Genomic DNA, 24,025 nt, shown 5'->3' on the forward strand with positions numbered 1-24,025 from the left:
TCCTCGATCAGATCGGTCGGAATGTGGAGGCGTATATGGATGATATCGTTGTCAAGTCACGCAAAGGTTCCGACCTGCTGACTGACTTGGCAGAAACATTCGCCAACCTTCGTAGGTACGATATCAAGCTCAACCCAGCCAAGTGTTCATTCGGTGTTCCTAGCGGAAAGTTACTCGGTTTCTTCGTTTCCGAACGAGGGATCGATGTCAACCCCGAAAAGATCGGGACCATCGTCCGAATGGAGCGGCTGGTCAGAATACACGATGTTCAAAGGCTCACAGGTTGCCTAGCGGCTTTGAGCAGGTTTATCAGTCGACTCGGCGAGAAGGCACTTCCTTTGTACCGACTCATGAAGATATCAGATACTTTCGAGTGGACAGACGAAGCCCAAATCGCATTCAACGACCTCAAAGTCCTACTTTCCACCCAGCCGGTTCTTACTGCTCCGCTCAGTAAAGAACCCCTTCTTCTGTACATCGCGGCTACAAATCAAGTCGTCAGCACTGTTCTCATAGTCGAACGAGAAGAAGAATGCAAAGCATACAAGGTTCAGCGGCCAGTGTATTATGTCTCTGAAGTCCGGACTCCTTCCAAGCAGAGGTACCCCCATTATCAAAAACTTATCTACGGGATTTACATGACTGCGAAGAAGGTGGCTCATTATTTTCAAGACCACTCGGTGTCCGTCGTTTCTGATGCTCCGTTGTCGGAAATCCTACACAACCGGGACGCATCGGGCCGAGTGGCGAAGTGGGCAATGGAGATGTTATACTGCGACATCAAGTTCGAGGCCAAGAAAGCTATAAAGTCTCAAGCTCTGGCTGACTTCATAGCAGAATGGGTAGAACAACAGCAACCGACCCACATCTACTCGGCTCATTGGACAATGTTCTTCGATGGGTCCAAGATGTTGAATGGCTCCGGTGCTGGCATTGTGATCATATCGCCAAAGGGTGACAAACTCAAGTACGTGTTGCAGATACACTTTGATTCCACCAACAACGAGGCAGAGTATGAAGCTCTCCTTTATGGACTGCGCATGGCCATCGCACTCGGCGTCCATCGCTTGATGGTCTATGGCGATTTGGATTTGGTGGTTAATCAAGTGATGAAGGAGTGGGACGTCAGGAACCCCACCATGACCACATACTGCAATGTAGTGCGGAAGCTTGAGAAAAAGTTTGAAGGTCTGGAACTCCACCATGTTCCGCGACTGAAAAACCAAGCAGCTGATGAGTTGTCAAAACTCGGATCCACTCGGAGACCAGTCCTGAGTGACGTCTGCCTCGAGCACCTCCACCTTCCTCGGTTAAAGAAGATCCTTACATAGAGGAGCCAGTACAACCAAAGAGCTCGACAGATCCGACTGAAGTCGAAGTTCCTGCTGTGGTTGATTTGATCATGGAGATTCTTGCTATCATCCCCGATTGGACTATGCCGTTTATTGCATACATCCTGAGGCAAGAATTACCAAAAGACGAAGTCCAAGCCAGACAGATAGTCCGCAGGTCAAAGTCATTCACTGTCATTAATGGCCAGTTGTACAAAGGAAGCGTTTCAGGCGTCCTTCAACGATGCATCTCCCCTGAGGAGGGACAGTTAATCCTGGAAGAAATTCACTCAGGAACCTGCGGTCATCACGCCTCCTCAAGGGCAATCGTCGCCAAAGCATTCAGAGCTGGCTTCTTCTGGCTGCAGGCGAATGAAATGGCGAAGGATATGGTCGACCGATGCGAAGGCTGTCAGTTCTACTCTAACAAGTCCCACAAGCCAACATCTGTGTTGAAGACAATCCCTCTTGTTTGGCCGTTTGCAGTATGGGGATTAGATACAGTAGGTCCATTCAGGACAGGCCAAGGGGGATCCACACATCTGTTGGTGGCAGTCGACAAGTTCACAAAGTGGATTGAAGCCAAGCCCATCAATAAACTCGACGCCCTTACGGCCATCAAGTTAGTCAGGGACATCATCTCCAGATTTGGGGTACCTCACAGCATAATCACTGACAATGGAACAAACTTTGACTCAGACAAATTCAAAGGTTTCTGTACAGGCCAAGGTATCCGAGTGGATTTTGCATCTGTGGCACATCCCCAAACAAACGGGCAAGCAGAGCGGGCGAATGGACTTATTCTGCAAGGTTTGAAGCCTCGACTCTTGCGAGAAGTGGGACATGCCGCTGGCGCATGGGTCATCGAGCTGCCATCGGTGCTTTGGGGTCTCCGCACAACCCCAAATAGATCTACAGGGCGATCCCCGTTCTTCCTCGGTTATGGAGCAGAGGCAGTCCTTCCAAGTGACTTGCTTCACAACGCTCCATGAGTTGAACTCTTCTCCGAACCTGAAGCAGAGCAAGCAAGGCAAGACGGAGTGGATCTTCTAGAGGAGGAGCGCGAGATGGCACTGACTCGCTCAACCATTTATCAACAAGATCCGCGGCGTTTTCACACGCGACACGTCAGGAGTCGTACTTTCCAAGCAGGCGACTTGGTACTCCGAGTGGATCAGCAGCGACCTCACAAGTTGGCTCCCGCCTGGGAAGGACCCTTCATCATCTCCAAGGTGCTGAACAACGGAGCATATCGACTCTACAACCTCAACAGGGAAGCAGACGAGCCGCGAGCATGGAACGGAGATCTCCTGAAGCGCTTCTACACATGACCGTCGACTGAAGCAATGTAAAGAACAAGTATTGTTGAAGTAATACAAAGCAGATTGAGTTTTTTGTAGATTCAAAATCCTTCCGCGTTCGCAGACTCCGGTCTTTAAAAAAAATGAAATAATAAACTTAGCTGCGAACCATAATCGCCTAAGTATAAACTTTCTCCGAGTGTGCACTAAACGTCGCACTCGGAGACTTAGCTGCGATCCAGAATCCCTAAGTATAAACTTTCTCCGAGTGTGCACTAAACGTCGCACTCGGGGACTTAGCTGCGATCCAGAATCGCCTAAGTATAAACTTTCTCTGAGTGTGCACTAAACGTCGCACTCGGGGACTTAGCTGCGATCCAGAATCGCCTAAGTATAAACTTTCTCCGAGTGTGCACTAAACATCGCACTCGGGGACTTAGCTGCGATCCAGAATCGCCTAAGTATAAACTTTCTCCGAGTGTGCACTAAACGTCGCACTCGGGGACTTCGCTGCAATCCAGAATTGCCTAAGTATAAACTTTCTCCGAGTGTGCACTAAACGTCGCACTCGGGGACTTAGCTGCGATCAAGAATCGCCTATGTACAAACTTTCTCCGAGTGTGCACTAAACGTCGCACTCGGGGACTTAGCTGCGGTCCAGAATCGCCTAAGTATAAACTTTCTCCGAGTGTGCACTAAACGTCGCACTCGGGGACTTAGCTGCGATCCAGAATCGCCTAAGTATAAACTTTCTCCGAGTGTGCACTAAACGTCGCACTCGGGGACTTCGCTGCGATCCAGAATCGCCTAAGTATAAACTTTCTCCGAGTGTGCACTAAACGTCGCACTCGGGGACTTAGCTGCGATCAAGAATCGCCTATGTACAAACTTTCTCTGAGTGTATCCTACAGATCCACTCGGAGACTCAGCACACCCTCACTAAGGCTCATGTAGATATCAAGAAAACTGACAATTACATGAGTAGCAGAACCTCATTGGGACTCATGTAGATGTCAAGACAACTGACAATTACATGACTAACAACTCGCTACGAGCACGACCTTACAGTCGCACTCCAAGACTTAGCCGCGATCACGAATCGCCTAAGTACACAATTGCCTTCGACCGTATCCTACAGATCCACTCGGAGACTCAGCACACCCTCACTTAGGCTCATGTAGATGTCAAGACAACTGACAATTACATGAGTAGCGGAACCTCATTGAGTCTCATGTAGATGTCAAGACAACTGACAATTACATGAGTAACAACTTGCTCCGAGTACGACCTTACAGTCGCACTCCAAGACTTAGCCGCGATCACGAATCGCCTAAGTACACAATTGCCTTCAAGTGTATCTTACAGATCCACTCAGAGACTCAGCAGACCCTCAGTGAGGCTCATGCAGATGTCAAGACAACTGACAATTACATGCTCCGCATGTATGCCATTGGCTTCACCAAGAAACGCCAAACAAAAACCACGAGCCAAAATCGTGTCAACAACTCTTTGGCAAAGGAAGAGCAAAAGATTCGATTCAAATTCAAAGTTCGTCTAAAGATAGTTGGTTCGGTGTAGATCAAGATTATCCACACCTAACCACGAATGTGACGGCCAGCAGCAGCGGCCAAAGTTTCATACAACCAACACTCGGCATACCGAGGTAAAAGTTTTCTCAAGAATCGTCAGGACTGGCACTGGGACTGGCAGGCTCCACGAAAGTGTCGAGGTCGATCCCATCTGCGATGCGAGTGGCGCTCTCAAGGAAGGTCTCCATGAAATTTTCGAATCGAAGCTTTTTGGTGTTGGCGACTTGCAACACCTTCAGCTTCTCTTCACGAGCCTCCTTGCAGTGCACTCGGACTAGCGACAGCGCCACGTCCGCACCACAGCGAGCCACAAACTTCTTCCACGCCTGCACTCGGTTCGGGACCTCCTCCAGCCGAGTCATCAACCCTTCCATCTCTTGGCGAGACTCGTCTTCGGGCCACAACTCCTTGTCGATTCGGCCGACGACCTCTCTCAGTCGACCGATGAAAGGTCCCACTTTGCCCAGGCGAATGTGTGCTCGGAGCATGTCTCGATTAGCGTCCTCGCCGAGTGGAATGTTCGGAAGAACCGACCGCTCAACGTCAGCTACTTCAGCCTCAGCATCCATGCAAAAATCTGCAAAGACAAGACGAGCAAAAAGTAAGCGCAGAATGAAATACACAGTCAAGAAGCACTCGGGAAAACAGAACTTACCACCGAGAAGCGCAATCATCTTCCTTGCCCAGCCTCTGACGTAATTCTCCTGTGCTATGCACCGCCTGTTCATCACCTGCATCTGTCCCATCAGCTCGGTTCTTTGTTTACCCATTTTCTCCATTTCGGCCACCAATGCCTTGTTTGCCTCACGGGACTCCTCCAAGGACTTCCCTCGTTCAACCATAACACCCTTCAGACCAGCCAAGGCAAGCATTGCTGCATCCAGTTCCGCAGCAAACTGAATCTTTTCAGCCCTCAAGGTCTCGTACGCCGATCCCATCTCGCAAGTCTTCTGCAAATCAGCGCGAAGAGACGGTCAGACACATTCAACAAGGACAACAATAAAAACTCGAAGTTCTTCAAACCCCTGCCGACGCAAGCAGTCGACAGCGGTCTCGGGGACTACACCCAGTGGGTTCACTGAGAGTGACCCCACTGGCATGAACCTCAAACAGGTCCGCCCTATTGAGATACATAACAAAAAACAAGCCTATGAGGTTACTACTACCCGACCTGAGTAAAATTACTCTCGGGGACTCATCCAGTAGGTGCACTCGGAGTGCCCCCACCGGTAACATTCCAACAGATTAGCTTTGATCTGATCAAGTTAAAGAAAATGTATATAAAGACAACTCCGGTGCAAGCACTCGACAGAAGTCTCGGGGACTACACCCACTTGGTTCACTAAGAGTGAACCCACTGCAAAGTAATCCTACTGTATCCGAGTACATTGCTTAAACACCCAGTGGGTTACAACAGGAAAGTACATACTTACTAGCCCACTTACTCGGATATCGTCCCGGAGTTCCAAGCTTCGCTTGTACACAGACGCGATGGAGTCGTACGCTCTCTTGGCATCACCTGCCATCAACTCCGCCTGCAGCATGGCCTCCTTGGTAGCTCCCACCTGATCTTCCGGGAGGCGCCGGGTGTCGTACTAGACAGTCAATGGACCTGGCACCACAAGAGACTCCTTGGGCATCTCAAGTCCTGCTCCAGTCGGTTCAGCAGCGATAAGTGCCGTTTCAGTCGACGGCATCGTCTCAGTCGGTGGCGCGTCCATGGCAGGAGTAGTAACCGGTGGAACAACCTCAAGGATAGGCACCGTAGCTTGCTCGGACCTCTCCTGGTCGTCCTCCTCCACGGGAATCACCTCTGAAGTAAACCCGACCGAACGACGTGAGATCATAGGAAAAAGGCAAGACCAAAGACAGAATTCGTGAAATAATAATGTAAGCTCTCGGAGTCGCCACGGCGTACCTTGCTGGGATATGACGACGTTGTCCGTATCCATGGGATCGTCCCCCTGGTGTGGCAGAGAAGTGGCAGAGGTGGCAGCTCTGTCGAGTAAAATTCACTCGACCAATAAGCGTGAGTCCAATCAAATACTGGAAGAAGATAGAAGAATACACTTACGCTGAGGCGACGGGGACGGCGATCCTCATCCACGGCAAAGCCTTCCGAGGCTTGGATCCACTCGGTTTGGCCACCTTAGAGGGCTGGCCCGCGGGCTCAGCAGCAGAGTCCCTGGTCCTCTCTGTGCTCCGAGCGCTCGGAATCACGGTAGTAGCTGGCAAGGCACTCGGAACCACAGGATCAGCTGGCGGGGCACTCGAGGCCGCTGGAGGAGCCAACGGAGCCATGGGTTCGTGACGGTGTTTAGTTCGAGGCTCTGGGGGTGGGGGTGGCAAGCTCTGTTCCCCATCTTCCCCCTCTTCTTCTCCGGACTCCTCCTCCGTCTCTCGACGGTCGGAGACATACTCAATGCTCTCCACGCTGCCCTCCTGGCTACCTTCCTCTTCCTCGGCCGGATTCCCGTTCGAGACAGGAGAAAACCAGTTGGTCCACGCCTGCACGACATACAGTCGACAACATCTGACGTCGGACAGTAATACAAGAAAAAGCGATAAACCTAAGACAATTAGGTGCACTCGACAAGTTATACTCATCTCATTCGGAGGAGGGTTGTCCGCACGAAAGGGCTTCACTCGCCGAGCTCTTGTGGGATTATCGCAGGCGCCTGTGATGTTGAGGACCCACGACGCCACCAGCTCCCCGGTCACGCACCCGGGGTCAGTCCGAGTGGAGTCCTCAGGCACTGTGTAGTGCCACATGGCGTGGTGTCGAGCTTGCAAAGGCGGTATACGCCGACCCAGAAAAACCTCCAGCAAATCTATGCCGGTGACTCCCTTTCGGACGACCTCTACAAGCGCATCGACCAGAGGCTGGATCTGGATCTTCTCCATCTTCGTGAGCACGAGCTGCCTAGGCGGAGCCGGTCGGTCTAAGCTAAAAGGTGGTAGTCCAGTGGCGTCATTCGGGCCAACAACGTCCTGGCAGTAAAACCAAGTCGACTGCCAGTTCCTAACAGATTCAGACAACTGAAGAGCGGGATAGCTACTTTTACTTTTCTTTTGGAAGCCTAAGCCTCCGTAGAGCTGGAGGAGGTGAGTTTTGTCATCCGACTGGCTCATCCTTTTGATGGTTTGAGATCTAGCAGAGAAGATGTGCTTAAAAAGCCCCCAATGGGGAGGACAGCCGATAAAACACTCGCACAGCACGACGAAGGCGGACAGATGAGCTATTGCGTCGGGAGGAAAATGGTGGAGTTGCGCCCCGAAGTGGTTCATTATACCTCTGAAGAAGGGGTGAGGAGGCAGAGAGAAGCCTCGGTGCACGTGACTGAGCAGCAAGACGCGCTCCCCCTCCTGGGGCGCCGGCTCGATCTCGCCCTCCGCCAGCAACCTCCACATCTTGTGCTCGATCATGCCGTGCTCCACCAGCTCCAGCATGTCCTCCTCCGTCACCGTGGAGGGGAGGAAATCCCCCTGGATCCAACCCACCGGCAGTGCTCGTTGCCGCCACTGAGCAGGAGCCGCCGCCTTCCCCTTCTTCTTCCGCGCCTCGAGCTTGCTCGTCTACCCCTTTGTCATGGTGGAGGCTGCAGACCCGCGGGGGAGAAGGAGAAGGAAGGAGCTTGAGATGCGCAGGAGGTGACAAGAGAAGCGGGGCAAGTGTGAGCTATCAGGCGAGTGCAGCGAAAAACCTTCGTTGTAGAGGTTTAAATAAGGTTCCGACTGGGTCACTAGCAGGTGGCCCCGAAATCTTATCCCTCGACCGGTTGCTACGATATTAGTGGAATAGATAAAGCCGCGGAAATCGAGGCGGCATATATTACTCGATTACAATGTCGTTATCCCCGCCGAGCGCACGACAACCGAAATTTGAGGATCCCGGAAAATCCGCCGCTGTCAGTTGACTGGTCACGTCAAAAGATACCGCGAAAGCACTCGGTCCCTGACGGTTCGTTTCACAAATACATCCACTCGGATCACTGGTCAAGAAGATAAAATGGATCGAGGCAAACAACGCCAAAGTCGCATCCGTACCAGTCGGATCTGTACTCCAAGCATCGCTTCGTCGTTCCAACCCCAATCCATTCGGGGACTAATGATGGGGTTATAGTCCTAGGGTAGGGTCATAGGCCTGCCCTGTGGGGCCTACCCAAGGACCACCCTTCATAAGGGACAAGGCCCTTAGTCAGTTCCGACTGAATTAAGGACTTCCCATCATCCAGTCGGTGAAGATTCCTCCATCATCTAGTCTGAGATGAGCATTCAGAGCGTATCAAACTTACCGACTGGATTCCACTCTGTACATCGTAACCCCCGTCGGGGACAACGGTCATACGTTTCCATGTACCTTTATTAGCATTTAAGACATACGTTACCTGTAACATATGCAATTATTCGCCACTACACCACCCCTATGCACCGAACCGTTATGAAGGGTAGTGCACTCTATATAAGCCGCCCTTCTCCACTGGTGCAGGGGTTAGCAATTCACTGTAATCCATATTCCACTCGACAACGAGCTCCCAAGAGCACTGAGACGTAGGGCTTTTACCTCCACCGTAGAGGGGCCTGAACTCATACAACCTCGCCGTAGCTAAGGCTCTGCCCATCCTTTCGTACCCTACATATCTAGTGTCAGACTTATACCCACGACAGGTATGGAGGGAAACTTCAAGGGTCATGAATAGGTGCACTATTCCTCAAACCATTATGTTCCTAAATCATCAAAGAATTCTCTGCATATGCATTTGAGTACACTAACCCCCGTCGTGTGAAACGAAGAGCATTTGCTTCAACGCCTAAATTCTCATATGCTGCTCGCACAATGATGAACTCTTTGCCACCCCTTTAGTTCTGGGTGGTGAAGAAATTGAACTAACAACTTATGCAGGTAAGGTCTCTAGATGAACATGATCTTCTGAAGAATTTGCTGGAGATCTGAGGAAATGCTTGATATTATGCAAGCTAATCATGATGAAATGATTTTCATTTCACACGTCCTAATAATATCTTAACTCTACACTATGTGATGAAATTAAAGTCTGATGAATTTGATATCATATTCTTCACTCTGAAGCATAGGAGATAGTAAGTTGTACTAATTCATCAGTAGGATGACAACCCCAAAGCCACTGAGTGGGTTCTTGACAGTGGATGAACTTAGGCCTGGGTGTTCGGTAGAAACCGAAATTTTGGTTTTTCCTGTTCGGTTTTTTTGCGTATTCGGTTTGCAAAAGTGGAAACCGAATATATCAACAAAATTTAACTAACCGAAAATTTTGGTTAACCGAAATTTCGGCTCGGCTTTCAGTTTTCACCGAATTATGGTCTAGGTCCATAAAATGCACTTTCAGAGCAATATCACTACGCATATTTAAAAAAATTGACAGCATAACAATGCAAAATTCTGAAAGCGCACAATATAGAACATATTCACATCTTGTCAATTTTCACATAATATCATATACAAGGATTTGATAACAACGACAAATGCTTAACCAATCAACTTCCAAAATCCACGACAAATAAGTGACAGTCTCACCATATAATAATAGTCTAAGCAAAACACATAGTCTAATAAAAAATCAAAGTCCATGTCCCAGCACAACACTTAACCAAAGTACAAGTTCAAGCAAACACATCCTGACATGTCCATATTATTACACTTTATTAAGACATAGCAGACAGGAGATTGAAGTGCACTTCAAGAGCAGCCACAATTACACAAATAAGACAATTTTTTCCATCATGAACAGGAGAATCTTGTCATGTCCATAGAATCATGACCATCCCAAGTTCTCAACTCCCAAGTTCCCGCCAGCCAAGTGATGTGCAAATATGGGATGTTCTTTATAGTGTACATGAATCAATTAAAAGAGCTTCATATATCTAAAACAGAATCTTGTGAAATATATATCTAAAACAAAAATCTATGAAACAAATCTAGTGTTCTTTTCTTCATAAGTGTTTCCAAGAGAAATTGGAAAACAAATGGCTATGTTGTGCATCTTTCATTCTTTTGAATCATACTAACAAAAAACATGAACATGAACGTTAAGTAGAGGATGGAGGTGGACAAGATGGCTTGCAAATAGACTTGCTACTGCTTGCCTTTGACTTACATGAATTTGTACTACCAAACTCTTCAATAAGTTCTGAAAAATAATGAATAAACATATAGTAATCATAAGAAAGCAAAAATAAAGAAAATTATATAGAAAACAATCACAACATTACCCTTTTCCAAGATTAACAATTCCTCCTCATATTCATTGTCAATGGTAATCGAAACCCTTAGCCAATCTTGGGCACAAACAAGAGCTTGGACCATGAACAGCGTAAGGGAGGTTCTAAAATCATTTAGGATTCGTGCACTTGTGCTAAATGCCGACTCTAACGCAACCATTGATACCGGGACAACTAACACATCATGGGTCATTCTTGCCAATATTGGGAATCTAGCAGCATTGTTCTTCCACCATTTTGGAATGTCAAAATCATCCATATTCACTTTATTCTCTTCATGCAAGTATTTCTCCAATTCAGATTTTCTCATGCTAATTTCAGCACCACCAGCAGCTCTCAACTTTTTATTAATCCGAGACACCAATTTTCTTCATTCCCTTTTCTGAGCTGGTTTAGACTGTGGAGCACCCACATCCTTACTTGCATCAGTTGGAGAATACTTAGCTCTGTACTATTCAAACAAAGAATAAACACATGTTTTAACCGCCTCCCAAGCTTTGTCTACATTTATTTGATGATACATTTCTTCAATTGCTAGTTTTGTGAAATTTGATAGCTTGAATCTTGGATTGAGAACAGCTGCACAAATACAAACATGTTGACATTCTCCTCCTCCATTTTCTTTCATTTCCCCTTCCCTTTTCATTAACAATCTCCACCTCCTCATGCCAAAGTCCCCAATACTTATCATACATAACTTGCAATTTTCCTATCCATTGATGGAAGGAAAACATCATCACTATCAGGCCAGTGTTCAAACACAACATTAATTTCGGCAATATCCATAACAAATTGATTCACGGTCACATGGAGTGTGGTGGAAACACTAAAAGTTAGCTCATAGAAATGGCCAAGAAATTCTCCCAGTCACTATGACCAAGAGTACTAGGAGCTTTCACACTGTTTAAATCCAATGTATAGTGGATCTGCTTCCTGATACCTTGCAAACACTTTCTCATAGTACATTGCGATTTTTAACATTAGGTACGTGGAATTCCATCTAGTGCATACATCCAAACTCAAGAATGCCTCATTGTCCACCTTTTCTAACTCAGCAAGCTCTTTAAATCTTGCAATTCTAGATGGCCCATGTCTTATATATATAACCACAGCTCGCACACGCTTAACTTATTCATCCAACTCTTTTAGGCCATCAGTAACAATCAGATTTATAATATGGGCAACACATCTCACATGAAAATATTTACCTTCAGCTATGCTATTTCCATTTTTGATCATTTTCTTCCTTATGTAATCTACACCACCATCATTCGCGCTAGCATTATCAACACTTATTGTCATAACTTTGTTTATTACCCACTCCATGAAGCATTGCTCTAAGGATTTTCCAATGTCACCTCCCTTATGACCTTTTACTAGGAAAAAGCTAATGATCTTCTTGTGGAAATTCCATTCAAGATCAATAAAATGTGCTGTGATGGTCATATAAAAATCTTGTTTTCGAGAAGTCCAACCATCAGAAGTGATATACACTCTTTGACATGACTGTTTGAAAAAAAGTTTCATCTTTGCTCTCTCTTCAAAATAAATCTTCACAACATCCCTAGTGCTTGTTCTTCTAGAAGGCATATTGAAATGTGGACATGCAATCGACGTCACTTCTTTAAAACCAGCTTTCTCAGTGACAAAGGGAAGCTCGTCTACTATAATCATCTTAGCAATAGCTCTCCCTTGTAATTCAGGATCAAATTTATGGACTGAAGGACATTCCCCTTAGATTACTTGCAAATTACCTTGATTCTTATTCTTTCCGCTATGAGGATTATGATTGCAAGTATTGAAATAATTGTTTAAGGTAAATGTACCATCAATCTCTGGGACGGTCTTGATATTAAGGTTGCAATATTTGCACTTTCCAAACATGAAAAGACCACCAATTAGTAGCTCAGAAAAATGGTCCCACATGTGTGATCTTTTTTTCATCTGCCTTCTTCCAGGTCATTCTTCATCCATCTCTTTCTTTTTCTTTTCAAATTACTCATTCTTTATTTCTTCTTCCAGATAAATTAGCATCTCCTCTGTTTTCATCTCAATATCACCAAGCCCACCAGGTTCAACCATCTAAAAATAATAGAAAAAACTGAATGAATGCTCACTTTCTGATTTACTCACAAATTTACTAATTTACTCAAAAAAATTGACTAAGTCGAGTCTACTGATTCACTCGCAAGTTTACCATCTACTGATTGACTGAAACAAAAAATGGAGACAAATGATGGGATATTGGGCTTATTACATTAACCGAATGCTCAGTTTCTACCGTAGAAGACATGGTGACGAATTGGAGACTCGATGAGATCCTATGAGTGAGGGCTGTGGTAGTAGATTGGCAGTCACCGCTGAGTTCCTGCGGTGGTGGTAAAATATTTGGACGACTCTCTCCCTTCTGTGGTGGTTCAGGGTAGGCCGGGGGCAATGAAAGTTAAGGGTAGGCCAGCGGCGACGACTGAGTAGGGGCGGAGGCAGTTGAGGCCTTAAGGGTAGGCCGGCAGCGGCGACTAATTAGGGGAGGAGGCGGGCAGGAGGCGACTGACTGACGGGCCGACGATGGCCATGATCGAGGTTGGTGGTGCTCGGACCTAACTGGTGCGTCCGTGCGGGGTTGCGTCGTGGGAGTGCAGGGTGCTAGTGCGGGACCGTGCTGCGGGGTGTGGGTGCGGGGCTGCACTGCTGCGGTTAGCTAGGTCATGCGGGGCTGCGTGGTGTGGGTTGTTTTGGTGGGCTTATAGCCTTTTACTTGGCCAGGAGCGGGGAATGGGATGGGATGAATCGGTATTTCGGTTAACCGAGTAATAAACCGAACCGACCGAATTAGGTTCGGTTAGTAGCCTAGCTAACCGAGTTTTTTTGTACAGACTAAAAAAAACTGAAAATTCAGTTTTTTCGGCTTGAGTTTCGATTCAGTTTTCCGTTGGTCGGTTTTTATGTTCAGGCCGATGTACTAATCACATGACTGGTGACAAGAGTTTATTGATGAACATTCCATTAACTCCATTACCGCTTGGCAAAATCCTAAGAGGTCTGGCTACGGCATCTATGACTTGGTCATGCAAGCATGAGGAATCGGCCCACTCTTATGAATAAGAAGCATGGCACTAGCATCGAGGGTGTCAAACTCCTCAAGGATTATTTTCCAGGGCTTGTGAGTATGGAAAGATGACCATATCCAAGCACCCTTCGAAGACTATCATGACCACCACTCGCCCTTTTGAATTGCTTCACATGGACCTCTTGGGACCTACTCCTTATGCCATACTAACCAATGCAACATCTCTATATGGCTTTTTCATTGTTGATGATTATTCATGTTACACTTAGCGTGCATATTATTTGTCTAGGGCCGGCTTCCTAGGAGCCGACTCATTTGATGGCTTCACAAGTCCTGGGTACTACAAATTAGGGGGATCGGTGCTGGTTTAAGGGGTTCTAGCAACAATGACAATGGAAATCAACGTATAGGCAAGGCAACGAGCAGCAGGGCAATCAGACTGACTTCCAAATCAACTCTAAATAGTTGAACAACACTCAATATAACATGTTCACAACTAGCACTAGTAAGTGTGATCGCAAGGTTTGATACATCTCCAACGTATCTACATTTCTAAACACTTTTGCTCTCGTTTTGGACTCTAATTTGCATGATTTGAATGTAACTAACCCAGACTAACGCTATTTTAAGTGGAACTACCTTGTTGTTATTTTTGTGGATAAATGAAAGTTCTAGGAATTGGAAGAAACTTTTTGTGAATTATTTTGGGAAAATATAATGAATTATGGAGCAACGATCCACCGGTGGGGGCTGTGTGTGGGCCACAAGCCAACATAACACACATTAATGGCTTGTGGGGCTCACGTGGCTCCTTTAACCTTAATTCCAATCCTGTAAATTCACATCTTCGGAGAGAATATTTCATCATGTTTTACGAGAAGGATCCTCCGCCACCTCCTACTCTTCCTCAAGAGGGCTGACGTGGAATCTGTTTGGGGCTCCGGAGAGGGGTATTTGTCGTCGTTGTCATCACCAACCCTTCTACATCAACACTGTCATTATGCTCACCACTGGGAGTGAGTAATTACTTTGTAGGCTTGCTAGACGGTGGTGGGATCGGATGAGATTGATCATGAGTTAAGTTTGATAGGGCTTGATCCCTAGTATCCACTATGTTTAGAGATTGATGTTGCTATGACTTTGCTATGCTTAATGCTTCTCACTAGGGCGTGAGTGACATGATTTCAGATCTGAGCCTATTATATTTTCATGATCTTTCAAGTTTAGTCACCTATTACGTGTCATGATCCGCATACCCCAAGGTGACAATAATTGGGATTCTTTTCGGCGATTGTCGTAGTTTTAGGAGTTCATGTATTCACCATCTGTTAATGCTTTATTCCGATTCTCTATTAAAAGTAGGACTTAATATGCCTTAATTTCTAATAGGACCCCGCTACCATGGGAAGGTAGGACAAAAGCTGTCTTGCAAGTTCTTATCGCAAGCATGTATGACTATATACGAAATACATGCCAACATTACATTCATGAATTGGAGCTAGTTCTGTGTCGCCCTAGTGTGTAACTGGTACATGATTTATGTCATCTAAATCATTATCCATCAGTAATACACGTGCCTACGCTTTACATATACCGAATCTTGCTAAGTTATTACTGGCGGTGTTACTATCACACCTGTTACTCAGTTGCTACTATTACTGATGTTACCAAAAATGTTGTTATCACTGCTACTGCCAATACTATAATTTATCGTGCTACTAAGCCTTTGTTCCATAGAAATATCCCAAGTGCGGTTGAATTGGCAACTTAACTGTCAAGGCCAATAAATATTCTTGGCTCCCCTTGTGTTGAATTAATAAATTAGGGTGAAATACTACCTGTGAAGTCTGTCGTGATCCCCTATATTTATGGGTTGTCAAGATCTTTTTTTGGCTTTGTTGACAAGGAGCATAGCTATATTTGTTGTGTGAACTTAAGGATAACCAATTGCCACTATGAAGAATCTGAAAGATACTTGAACTAAGATCATCCCCTCTCGCACGAGAGGAGGTAAGGAACTGCCATCTAGCTCTGCTTCTGATGATTCTACTTCTGGAATTAATGATCACTATTGCTACACATATTGAATCTAAAATTGTACCACAAAATGAATTACTTGATGTTTATATTGCTAAAGCTAGAGAACTTGAAAATGTTGAAACCGATGAATATTTTGAATCGCCTATTACAACTCGCTCTCCTAATAGATATGAATTGCCTTATGTACCTAAAGGTTATGTTATGGATGGGAAATTAGCCATTGACTTCCTTTCTTATGAAAATGTACACGATTTGAAGAAACTACTATGCAAACTAAAAGAAAAATCTATTATGGTGAAAATGAAACATGATCCTAAATTTTCCACTTCTCCTATATTTGTCACTAACAAGGACTATGAATTCTCTATAGACCCTGAATTGGTTCGTATAGTAGAGTCTGATCCTTTCCATGGTTATGAAAATGAAATGTTATCGAACATCTCATGAACCTGTATGTTATTGCTGCTTTGTTTACTAATGATGAAATGATACACTACTATTATATCCTTATGCTTTTTTTCCTTTCTCGCTAAAATGCGAGGCCAAGGAATGGTTCCTTTCTGTGGCTCCTGGTTGTATGTGTAGCCCCCAGGGTATGCTTTCTTACTTCTTTGTAAAATATTTTCCGTCTCAGAAGAAACAAGTTGCCTAACATGAAATATTTAACTTTCTGCAAATTGAAGAAGACAATCTCCCTCAAGCTTGGGGGATGCTTCTCTAGTTACTTAGAGCGTTGTTGTATCATCCTCTCTAGAAAAGTGAAATCCTTGATATGTTTTATAATGGGCTAACTCATGCCTCTAGGGACTTCCTAGATAGTTGTGCTGGTTGTGTTTTGAGGGAAAGAACTGTTGGATAAGCTGAAGAATTATTGAATAACATATTGCAAAATGCCGATGATTGGACTTTCCGTGAACGACGTCCAGAGAGATATTCTATTCCTCTGCCCTGAAGATATTGAAGAACAAAAAATATCTATGAAAGAGAAAGGTATTAAAACTGAAGATGTCAAGAAATAACCACATATAGAAGAAATACGTGGACTTGATACCCTCACACATGTAGTAGAGTTAAATTCTCTCCGTTCGTTTAATGAAAGTGATATACCTTATACTAAGACTCCAAGTCAATGCATGTATGAATTTGATAAATACGTTATTAAGCAAAATCACTTCAATAATTATGTTAAGGATCAATTAAGACGTAATGTCATGATGATAGACCGCTTAAGTAACTTGATTTTTAGTATTGCTAATGATGTGAAACGTCTAGGTAAACATGCTTCTATGGTTCACACCCAACTAGACCAAATTGCTAAGTCAGAAAATTATTTGACTGCTGAAATAAATAACAATATGAATGATCATGTCGTTAGAGTAATGACTAGAGGAGGTAAAATGACTGAGGAACCTCTTTATCTTGAGGGTCACCCTAAAAGAATCAAATAAGATTCTTAGAGAATTAATGAAGATGCAACTAGATCATCTAAAAAGAAAAAGAAAAGGAAAGATTATAGGGGGTTGCATGGTTCTTGTGAACCTGTTGAGAAACATAATAATGTTACGATGCTGAGACACAATATGTTACTCAACATGATCCTAGTGATAATGATAATGATAATAATTATGTTCGTGTAGAATCTACACCAGATAATGACAACGAATGCCCCACAAGTTACCACTACAACTATTACCCAGACCAAAAGTGGTGATCGCCAACCTAGGCAAACACCTAAGCTTGGGGGAGTACGTATTTCTCACCGACATTACATTCATTTTCACGCACTTCACATAAATTGTCAGTGTTCATCCTCTTTCATTGTATATCCATGTTAGCTTTATTCTTCCGCCTTCTTCTTGTGTGTTTAAAAACATTGAAAACCTAAAAATATTTCTTGCTTCTTTTAGTTTTTTCCCGTTTAATTTATTGTAGTACTAAAAAGAAAACACAAAAATATTTCCTTTACTAGTTGGAAGCTTTCCCGTGTAAATAGTTTTTCTCGTTTTTGTGTCTCCTTTGCTTCTTTGATTTCTTTGAGAAAATCAAAAACTTCAAAAATATTTCAGTGTGTTTCTTTGAATTTTTTCTTTTTGTTGAGTCATGAAAGGAGAAGACCACAATGAAAATGTAGACTGGCTCCCATATGCTTTATTGTTAATCTAACAAGGAGCTACTATTACCATGTCTTCAACTTTCTATAAAACTAGCCTGCAGATGCTAGCTTAGTCCGCGGCATCCTTGTGTTGTTATTATTGTCACATCATTTAGTCGTGCAAGCGAAGTGATCGTGGCAAAGGAAGCTGGTTGGAACTCTTATTAATTTCTGTTTTTGTAAATATGTTTAGCTCGTTCAATCTTGATATAGTATATCATGAGCGAACATGTTTATGATGACAATTAGAGATTATAGTTTCTCATGCCATGCTTAAATATCTAGGACTGGATAATGATTTATCTTACGTATCAACATGAATTAAAATGGTTATGATGTGGTATGGTAGTATGGTATTTTCCTCTCGGTAATTCGAGCAGCTTGACTTGGCCCATGTGCAAACAAGCATTTGATTCAAAACCAATGCAACTTACATAATGTTTAAATTTGGAGTGTTCATATCCTACTCATGCTATGTCCAATGTTGATTATTCACAATGCATACCCTTGATTGTTTTCTCTCTCTAGCTGGTCACTTCTCAACCTATTGCTAGGCTTCACCTGTACTAAGCCGAAATGCTGTGTGCGCATACAAAATCCTTAAACCAAGTTATCCACATGAGTCGACCATACCTACCTACATACGATATTACCCTGCCATTCCAAGTACATTTGTATGTGCCACCTCTAGTATTCAAATATACTTCTGTTTTGTGCACTCGTACCCCTCATGGAGCGACGAGGTGGTCGATATCTTCCATGCTAAGTAAGTTATTCTCAAGACGGTCATTTATTCACCACCATTGCATGAAAGACGTTGGTAAAAAGGATGCCCACTCCTGCAAAATCAAAATTAATTAAACAAAATTCCTTGGGACAGTTGGTATGTTGGTAGGCACCCGTGGATTCAGTAAGCCATGGTTTGTGTATGGATGGTGGATAGGAGTAAACTTTACAATTCTGTTTGGGAACGAGCAATAATAAGTTTAGCATGGAAGATACCAAAAAACCTTTGTCGTAACACTGACAGTAAAGTACACTATGCAATACTATATTTTCAATCCTGCTTTAAAACGTGAGCTTTGGCACATCTGCAAATCAATGCTTCCCTCTACGAAGGGCCTATCTATCTACTTTAATGTTGAGTCATCACCCTCTGACTTACAACACGAGACTAGAGAGCACTATTGTCATTCTTATGCATTAAGTCGAGTTAATGTTGGATGTGAGCATGAACTGTATCTTTTCTAACCTAAAATATAATGTTTAGTCGCTTCTTGAACCTCAGAGATGCTTTGCATTTATGTTTTGCGGATTTAGAAAGTGCTAACGAAATACCATGTCATCATATTATATCATCATTGTTTTGAAAAGAGTATTGGCATGTGAGATATCTTATTAGTGCTTGCTAGTTGGTTATGTATTGCCATGACTGAATATGATGCTTAATTGTTATCATGGATATGATTACTTATGACTTATGCTAGAAACCTGAACACTAGCTAAGCATATATATGGCAACAACAACAAAAGAGTTTGTAAAAATTTTCTTTATCACTTTCAGTTTATCAACTAAATTTCTTCAGGACAAGCAATGAATTAGGCTTGGGGAGTAATACGTCCATTTTGCATCATGAAACCTTATTGATACTTGTCTTATTATTGTCCATTATTCCATGTTTTTATGTAATTTTTACGTCTTTCCTTTGTGAATATGCATGGTACATTACGAAGAGGGAAGTATCTGGAAACTAGAATTCTGGACCGAGAAACCGACAAAAGGGCACAAAAATCAAGTTGCTCCAAATGACCTGAAACTTCACAAAGAATTTGTTTGGAATATATAAGAATTATTGGGCCAAAAATACAACAGAGAGGGGCAAATACTCGACACAAGCCAACAGGGCACCCCCAGGCCGCACCCTGATGGCTTGTGGGGCTCCTGCTGCCCCTCCGACGCCTCTCTTCTCCTATATGGTGTGTTTTAATCTAAAAAAATGAATACATAACTTTCAGGACAAAGTGCCACCGCCTCGAGGCAGAAACCTCGACAAAGGCCCTTTTGCTCTCTGGCAGAGAGATTTCGCCGGAGGAATTCCTCTCCGGGAGGGGAAAATCGAAGCCATTGTCATCACCAATGATTTCTCCTTCGTGGGAGGACCAATCTCATCAACATCTTCACCATCACCATCTCATCTCCAAACCTAGTTCATCTCATGTATTCCTCAGGTTGGTACCTTTGGGTTGGTAGTTGTGTTAATTACATCTTTTAGTTGATGCTAGTTGGATTACTTGGTGGAATACATAATGTTCAGATCCTTAATCATTATTGTTACACCTCTGATGTTGAAAATGTTGATGAGATTTGAGTAGTTACTATTGTTCCCTAGGGCATGTGAGAAGTCTGGTTATAAGTAACAATATAAAGTTGGTATTCGTTCGATATTTTGATGATATGCATGTTGTTACTTCCTTTAGTGGTGTCATGTGAATGTCAGATACATGACACTTCACCATATTATGGGCCTAAGGGAAATCATTTTGGATTAGGAGTTAGATGATGGGTTACGAGAGTGACAAAATCTTAAACCCTAGTTTATGTGTTGCTTCATAAGGGGCTGATTTGGATCCACATGTTTCATACTATGTTTAGATTTATCTTAATTATTCTTTCTTGGTTGTTGATGCTTGTGCGAGGGGTTAACCATAAGTAGGTTGTTAGTCCAAGTAATAACAACACCTTAGCGTCGGTCCACCCACATATCAAATTATCAAAGTAGCGAGCGCGAATCATCTCAATATGATGAACATGACTAGACTGATATTCCCAAGTGTCCTTGGGAGCACTTGCTTTATGTAAGAGTACTTTCAAGCCTGTCCTTTGCGATCAAAATGATTGGGCTACCTTGCTGCACATTTTCCAATATTTTCACTTGTCACTTGTTACCAATTACCTTACTACAAAACTATCTATCACGATTACTTACAACACTTGCACATAATACCTTGCTGACAACTGCTTGTCATTTCCTTGTGCTCCTCATTGGGTTCGACACTCTTAATTATTGGAAGGACTACGATTGATACCCAATACTTGTGGGTCATCAAGACTCTTTTCTGGTGCCGTTTTCGGGGAGTGAAGGGCCTTTGGCAAGTGGGAATTGGTAAGGAAACATTTTAGGTACGTGCTGAATTTACTGTTGCTTATCACTATGAATGGTCACCCTTTGTGTGGCTTGTTCATGGCATCTTTGCCTCGAACGGAAGTTCAGGAAATTATCCCTGAACCTGCTAAAACTACTGAAATATTTATTATGAGATTCCTTCGGGTATGGTAGATAAACTGTTGGCTAATCCTTATAATGTTTCAACTCATCCTAATTATCATTTAATATATGTAAGGGAGATTTGTGGATTGTTTAAACTTTCAGGTCTACTTGGAGACAAGGTGAAGAAGAAAGTTTTCCCTTTATCTTGGAAGGGAAAATCATTATTTTGGTACATGCTATTGGATGATATTGGATCATGGGATTGGAATCACTTGAAATTGGAATTTCATTAGAAGTTTTATCCTATGCATTTGATTAATCATGATTGAAATTTTATTTATAATTGCTAGCGTCATGAAGGAGAAAGCATCGCTCAAGCTTGGGGGAGGCTTAAATATATGATGGGAACTTGCGCCAATCATGAGCTCTCAAGGGAATTGATCATAAATATTTTTTGCGCTTGGCTTTCTCATGATAATCAAACATTGCTCGACGCTTGCGCGATTGGTTCCTATATGAACGAGACTAGTGAATTCAGGTGGAATCTCCTAGAAAAGATTAAACAAAATTCTGAAGATTGGGAACTCGATAGAGGTAAGAAATCACGTATACAATTTAATTTTGATTGCGTTAAATCTTTCATGGAGACGTCTCCTTTTCATGAGTTTAGCAATAAATATGGTCTTGATCCTGAGATAGTAGCTACCTTCTATGAAACTGTTGCCACTTTCATTGATCTCCCTAAGGAGAAGTGGTTTAAATACCATCCTCCTACCGAAAAATAACAAGATGAACTTGTTGAAATAAAGACGAAGGAAATAATCATTAACCATGTAGATCCACTTGTTCCTACTTATATTGAGAAACCCCCTTTTTCCTATTAAGATTAGAGAGCATGCTAGGGCTGCAACAGTGGTCAATAAAAGTCATGTTAGGACCCCTAATTCTTTCAAGAAAATAAATGTTGAGCCTAAGTTTGTCATGGTTAAAGATCTCTAAGCTGGTAACATTGATGGACAAGTTATTTACCTCTGTGATGAATCTGCTAGAATTGCAAAGACTCTTAGAAATAAACACGATAGACTTGATAAAAATAAACAAGTGGTAGGCACACCTATTATTTCAGTTAAGATTGGAGAACATGGTTACCATGGACTCTATGATCTAGGCGCTAGCATTAATGTTATATCTTTCACACTATATAAAGAAATTATGCATGATACACCCGTTTCGATTGAAGACATAGATGTTACTATTAACTTGGAAACCAAGACACTATATCGCCACTTGGTATTGTTATAGATGTTGAAGTATTGTGTGGAAATATCAAATATCCCACTCATTTCTTAGTACTTGGTTCAGAAAAAGACAATTGTTGCCCCATAATATACGTAATGCTGAAATTAGTTGTGCTACTCAGAAGGTTAAAGTTACCTTTGGCGATATGCCACATGAGTTCATTTTTTCTAAGTTTGGTAAACATTCGCTTGAAAATGAATTTCGTAATAAAGATGAAATAATTGGCCCTGCCTCTATTGTTGTGCCTCCTAGAAACCCATTAGAACAATATCTACTAGACCATGAGAATGATATGCACTTAAATGAAAGAAATGTATCAGATAGGATATTTCTTGATCAATCAACCAATCTTAAGAACAACTTAACAATTGAAATTTTAGGAGGTCCTCCTCCACCCAAAGGGGACCCCGTGTTTGAGCTCAAAGCTTTTCGTGATATTTTGAAATATGCTTATCTTGATGACAAGAAGATATATCATGTTATTATTAGTGCTAACCATTCAGATCATGAAAAAAAGAGATTACTCAAAACCTTAAATAAGCACAATGCTACTATTAGCTATACTCTTGATGTTCTTAAAGTCATAAGCCCTATTCTTTGTTAGCACAAGATCAATATGGAACCGGATAACAGACCAGTCGTGTATCATAAACGCCATCTCAATCCTAAAATGAAAGAGGTGGTAAGAACTGAAATACTAAAACTTCTGGAAGCAGGTATAATTTACCCTATTGTTGGTAGTAGATGTGTAAGTCATGGTCATTCTGTTACTAAGAAAGGTGGTATAACTGTTGTTCCCAACGATAAAAATGATCTCATTCCACAAAGGATAGTTACTGTTTATAGGATGGTGATTGTTTTTAGGAAATTGAATAAAGCTACTACGAAAGATCACTACCCTTTTCCTTTTATTGATCAAATGTTAGAAAGATTATCTAAGCACACAAACTTTTGCTTTCTTGATAGTTACTCTAGATTTTCTCAAATACCCGTGTCAAAATAGGACCAAGAGAAAATTACCTTTACATGCCCTTTTGGAACTTATGCTTATAGGCATATGCCTTTTGGTCTATGTAATGAACCTGCTACCTTTCTAAGATGTATGACTGCTATATTCTCTGACTTTTGTGAAAAGATTGTTGAGGTCTTCATGGATGATTTTTCCGTTTGTGGGATTTCTTTTGATGATTGCCCGAACAACCTTGATCGAGTTTTGCAGAGATGTGAAGAAACTAATCTTGTCGTGAATTGTGAGAAGTGCCACTTTATGGTGAATGAAGGTGTCGTGCTTGGGCATAAAATCTCCGAACGAGGTATTGAGGTGGCTAAAGCCAAAGTTGATGCAATAGAGAAAATGCCTTGCCCAAAATATATCAAAGGTATAAGGAGTTTACTTGGTCATGCTGGTTTCTATAGGCGCTTCATTAAAGATTTCTAGGTCATTAACTAATCATCTCCAAAACGATGTTCCTTTGATTTGTTATGATGATTGTGCAGAATCCTTTGAATACTTAAGAAAGCCTTAATTTCTGCACCTATTATTCAACCACATGATTGGAACCTACCCTTTGAAATTATGTGTGATGCGATTGATTATGTTGTTGGTGATGTTCGAGGTAAAAGAGTAGACACGAAATTGAATGTTATTCATTATGCAAGTAAGACCCTAGACACTGCTCAAAGGAATTATCCTACTACTGAGAAGGATTTTTTAGC

This window comes from Hordeum vulgare, chromosome 2H, assembly GCF_904849725.1.
Source record: "Hordeum vulgare subsp. vulgare chromosome 2H, MorexV3_pseudomolecules_assembly, whole genome shotgun sequence".
Classification (NCBI taxonomy): Eukaryota; Viridiplantae; Streptophyta; class Magnoliopsida; order Poales; family Poaceae; genus Hordeum; species Hordeum vulgare.